Source organism: Talpa occidentalis, unplaced genomic scaffold (assembly GCF_014898055.3).
Source record: "Talpa occidentalis isolate TD23 unplaced genomic scaffold, MPIMG_talOcc4v2.1 talOcc4.6, whole genome shotgun sequence".
Classification (NCBI taxonomy): Eukaryota; Metazoa; Chordata; class Mammalia; order Eulipotyphla; family Talpidae; genus Talpa; species Talpa occidentalis.
In genome coordinates, this window is record NW_023604972.1 from 133,984,843 (window position 1) to 133,990,414 (window position 5,572).

Genomic DNA, 5,572 nt, shown 5'->3' on the forward strand with positions numbered 1-5,572 from the left:
GTGTGTCAGAATTCAGGATATGTTTAATTTTAGGGAGATAATTCAGCTCATACATGGGATATTAAGTGGGTCCATAGCATCATTGCAAACACACTACAAATGGCCCCACACCAGTTTCAGATTTGGTTTTGCCACCTAATTTATTTGCCACAAAATTAGTTGCAATTTTTTACAGCTTTGTGGTTTCTAAAATTGTGGGTAAGGGATTGTGTGCATATATCAAGGGTTATCAGTTTGTGGAGATAAGAAAAAAAATGAATTTTTTTTCCTTTTACTTCTAATCCATTCATGCCCTTGGTGCAGCTCTTTAAACATTTGGGGGGATTCAGGTTGTCAATTCAGGGAAGAAAAGTGATTGAATTGAGACAACCAGAGAAGCTTGTGGTCAGTCCTATCAGCAGCCAAAGGCCTTCGCAGGGGCACACAGTTCCACTGGGCGCTGTGCAGAGAGGATCAAGTTTTGTCAAAAGTGATGGCAAGGAAATGTCCACTATTTGAAATTTGATTTTTAAAAAATGTTTATTTAGTTATGCATACAGGAGCTGGGGTACAGGCCAGAGATGCGGGGGGTGAGAAGATTGACCAGAGACAGAGTGGGAACAGAAGAGGCAGATCCACTGGAATACACTGCTGAGGGAGCAGTGGGGAGACAGGTGAGGTCTGCTGCGCAATGTGGGTTGCTTCCTGTCCGGTCAGGGATCGAACTCGTGCTGCAGAGGCTGCAGATTGCTTCACTGTGTGGTGCTTAACCCGTTGTGCCCCCAGGGAGGCCCTGAAAATTGAATTTCAAAGCCAAAGTCAGAGATGTAGTCACAGAATTCATGAATGAAAGTTGAGTGGAATCTAACTAATCTCCTTAGATCAGATGAATGGGTGACCTTGAGAAAAAAAGCATTGCTTTGGATTTAATTACCTACCTGGGATGGTCATGTCATTTTTGAGACCTTACTCTGTTATGCACTTTAAATACATTCCCTTAATTTTCATAAAATTCTGTAGTGTTTACACATTTTTTTTGTCTCCAAGATATAAGCTACATACCTGTGGGACCCAGCAAAACAGGAAAATGTGGGACCCCTGTCAAAAAGCATCATGAATTTTAAGAGGGTGACATGGAGCATGAAATGAAGCCCTGAGCCCTTCTAGTTGTGGGGTCCTGTGTGCTAGCACAGGGTGACTGTCAGGAAGGTGGGTGTTACAGTTCAAGTGTTTCCTAGGAGGGTATTAAGCAGAGGGGCTGTGCCTTTTCCATGGCGGATGCTCACGGCTTCTGGAAGCCCAGAAAACAGGGTGGGCTTTAATTGGTCACTGCATCTCAGGGTGGGTGCTTAGTGGGCGTTACAGGACAGCAAAGCAAGACAATCCAGCAGGTGCCAAGGGGGGCCTACAACTTTAGCCAGGATTGTTGGGAGCACAAGAAAGAACATGTTAAAATCTGATGATGGGTGCATGGATTCGTGCCAGTACATCCCTGTAAACATATAGGCGACTCTTGTCCTGACTCTCCCACCAGGCTTTGCAGGGTCTGCTGGTTAATTCCTCTGGGAGGGTTAACAGGAGCTATCTAACTTGTGGAGATTTCTCATTAAACAACTATTTGCCTAATTGGGGTAAATCAAACTAAATGCTAATTGGTATCTTCGAAAGAGTAAAAATAGATCTCTAATCACTGGGATTATTGCTGAGCACAGAGGGCACCAAGGAGCTGCATTTTCAGTACCTCCATCTTCTGAATGTTGGACAGGTTTCAGGCTGAGCCCCGCGTGCTGGGTGTATGGCCAGGGCTGATGTGCAGCTGAGATGCTTGAACAGGGTTGATTTCCAGAGGCTGTTGTCACAAAAAAACACAGTTGTTAGTGGCTATAATAGTGCTTGTGCAACTATGACAAAGAATTGCCTCCACGATTTTGTGGCTAGAATTATGTGAGAGAAATTCAAGGGACAGCTGAAGGCAGCTAGATGGGATGAGGATGGCCAAAGGTATGGCAAACAGTTACACTCACTGCATATTGTGACTGCGTCAGGGCTGTGGCAGATGAAAGCATATTTATTTGGACTTCTGAGATCTCCCATTGCAACATTCCAACGAGATGGTTCTGTGACAGCTGGCATTTCCAGTTGACCTTGCATCTGAGACTCTCGTCTTCCCTGGTCTACAGTGAAAACTCTTCCTTTGCCTACTACTGGCATGGATGTCCTGGAACATCTTGGGGATCACTTGGGGTCTAAATGATAGCATGGGTGCTGATCATCTCCTTCCAACAAGAATGGAGAGAAAGAGCTGGGTTGGGGTTGCATCTTGGGGTGTCACCAGGAACCCCAGCTCTTCTCATGCTTCTACTGTTCTTTCTTCAGTATGGTGGTGTCAGCCTCAGCTTTGTCTTCTCCAAGACTTCATTTCTTTCTTTTTTTTTTTAAATAATAAATTTTATTTTTATATTCCCCATACATTTGCAACCCCCCATTCTGACCCCAATCCCTCCCCTCCCGCCCCCCACTCCCCAAAAACTGTCTCTGGTTCATAGTTTTTTGTTGATTTTGATTTTCACTTTCTTATAGTTATTTATTTTCCTGGTCCCTTATTTAAGTTTTCTAGATTCCTGCTATGAGTGAGACCATCCGGTATTTTTCTTTTTCTTTCTGGCTTATTTCACTGAGCATGATCCCTTCCAGCGTCATCCATGTTGCTGCAAATTGCATGTGTTTATCTTTTTTGAATGCTGAGTAATATTCCATGGTATATATGGACCCCATCTTCTTGATCCAGTCATCTATTTTTGGGCATTTGGGCTGTTTCCAAAGCTTAGCTATTGTAAACAGTGCTGCTATAAACATAGGGGTGCAGGTGCTCTTTGGAATGGATGTTTCTGTGTTCTTTGGGTAAATACCTAGGAGTGGAATTGCTGGATCCTGTGGAAGCTCTATGTTTAGTAGGTCCAGAAATCTCCACACAGCTCTCCATAGTGGTTGGACCAGTTTGCACTCCCACCAACAGTGCAAAAATATGGAACGCTTCACGAATTTGCGTGTCATCCTTGCGCAGGGGCCATGCTAATCTTCTCTGTATCGTTCCAATTTTAGTATATGTGCTGCCGAAGCGAGCACAAGACTTCATTTCTTTGTAAAACTCTGTCCAGGTATTATAAGAAGGGTGTTTTATTTGGGGTTCCCTTAAAACCAGAGCTTGGTATTTATTATTTTTTTAAAGATTTATTTATTTTATACAAGAAGCAGGGTACAGGCCAGATGTGCAGGAGGGTGAAAGGATTCACCAGAGACAGAGTGGGGAACAGAATAGGCAGACTGACGAAATACACTGCTGAGGGGAGCAGCGGCCCAGACAGGAGAGGTCTGCCACGCCATGTGGGATTCTTGCCGGCCGGCCGGGATCGAACCCACAATGCCGAGGCTGCGAACAGCTTCACAGTGCGGTGCTCAACTGCTTGTGCCACCAGGGAGGCCCCAGAGCTTGGTATTTATTTGGGAGCTGACCCAGGAGACAGGAATGAAGGGCTGGGGACATGAGCGAGGGAAGGGGGAAAAGTCAAATCAGGGTGCGTCACGTCACTGAGATGGCTGTGGTGGGCCCAGGGGCTTGGGCGTGTAGGCAAGTATGCAGAGCAGTCAGATTGTTCCCCTGGAAGACCAGGCTCCTCGTCTTCTGCTCCCAGTGGCTCGAGGGCTGTGGATGCAGGTGTCTGGGGACTCAGAAAGCAGCACAGGAGGAGATTTGAAGACAAAAATGTAAAGAAGATCAGCGTGTGGGTTTGAGGTGGGCTGCTGGCAGCTCGGAGCGGGAGCACGCTGAGAACGCCCACTGTGGTGATGTCAAGTCTGCAGTGGAAGTTCAATAGCTTGTGCTGTTCTCAGATCTGAAACAGGGAGGGCAAGTTCTCCTCCCTGCTGCTCCCACGGATAAGGTCCCCCAGCCAAACAACCCTTCTTATCACGGGGACCTGGCTCCATTCCTGCCTATCCTTGATAGGGAAACTGGCTTCGGTTTCCTGCCAGACCACAAAACAAGCCCATCACGGCTTCCCGTGGGAACCAGGGGCACCCACCCTCTCGGCACTGCAAAGCCTGTGCCCACAGTCCCGCTTGTTTACTCTGCCCCAGGTGCAGCCCCCAAGTGCCCAACATGATGCACAGAGGTGGCTCCTTCCTAGGGGTGACAATATGTGACCAATAAACCCTTGTCACTCTTGTCTGTCCTGTGGCAGGTGTCCTGTGTCTGGCCAGCCCCATCACCAGACGGCGGGACTCCCTCCTTCTTTGAATCTCGGTGTTGTCCTCTCCAAAGTGCGAGGCACACAAAACTGGATCCAGGGACAGACGAGTGTTTATTTTGGGTTCCCTAAAAGCAGGGCCTGATATCATTTCTTTGGGAGCACCCAGCGGGGTGATAAAGAGGTGATCAACCCAATTGCAGCTAAGGAGGCCTCCAGAACTTGAATTGAAATCAAGGAGAGCCAAGGAATGTGCCCTCTGACACCCTGGTTCAGGACTTCTGGCCTGGAGAACTGTGAAAGAATAAATCTGCTCCAGGTGGAAGTGGAGACTTTTCTTCTTGTAATTCTTTCCATTGGGACTGAGAATCTTTCCTAGAAGTCCCCAGCAGGCGCCCCCAGAAGTTCTCCAGGGACGGGATTGGGTGACCTGCCTAACTGAGGACCAATCATTGCCAAACGGCATGATGGTATGAAGGTGAGTGGCCGGGGACTCGTAGTGACCAGCCCCCTGGGGTGGAGGTCCTGCTTCCCAGGAGTGCATTTTCCTTCTGTGCTGTGCACTCAAGCTTCCGTGAGGACGAGCGTTGGAAGGAGGGCTGTGGGATGGGTGGGCAGTGCACCTGCTCGCTAAATAACGGAGAGGCCATTCAAGGGTCTGGAGCTAGAGGCGGCGCCATCTCTGTCACACTGTAACGCTGGTGATTGCATGTAAAAGAGAATAGAGAGGCAAAGAATTGGGGTGGGCCAACCAAACAGTAAGGGCATCTGCCTAGCCCGAGGATGGTGGCCAGAACAAGTAGCACAAATGGTGAGATGTCCATGCAGCCTGAGATGGGCTGCCCCACAGCTATGATGACAAGAGATGGAAGCCCGCTGGTTCCCAGGCGTCACTTGGGTGCGTCCCAGGGATGCTGCTTGGAAAGCCTGTGGCGAGATCCACTAACAAACCCATTTCACACACACCCCAGGTACTCCTGAAGCAGGTGGTTGGTGCCCACAGTTGACCATCACTCCCTTGTAAGCTCAAGCCCAGAAGTGCTGCAAACCCAGTGGCCCCCCAATAGAGGTGGGAGGCAGGCTTACCCTTCCTACAGTTTTTCTGCCTGGTCCCACTGCAGAATCCACGCACCGCTGAGACCAGGGTCCCATCCCCTGCAGCTGGCAGGTCATGGGTCCCATCAGCACAGGCTCTGGGGTTTCCAGGACAGAGAGCTCAGTCAAGCTGGTCCACTCTCGTCTTGCCCTGGTGTGATCTTCATCACTGGACCCACCTGCCATTCGAGTCTGACTTCCAGATGCTGCATGGCTGTTGCCGTGGCTTCCCACTGAGGGATGAGGGATAC

The 5,572-nt window shown here is 48.8% G+C and overlaps 1 non-coding gene across 1 annotated transcript; it reads right to left on the reverse strand.

The window, feature by feature from the left end:
- Positions 1 to 2,998: 2,998 nt before the first annotated feature.
- On the reverse strand, positions 2,999 to 3,105 carry LOC119230272 (U6 spliceosomal RNA). The gene has a single exon (XR_005121717.1). It is a non-coding gene; the product is annotated as a U6 spliceosomal RNA (small nuclear RNA).
- Between the last annotated feature and the right edge of the window lie 2,467 nt (positions 3,106 to 5,572).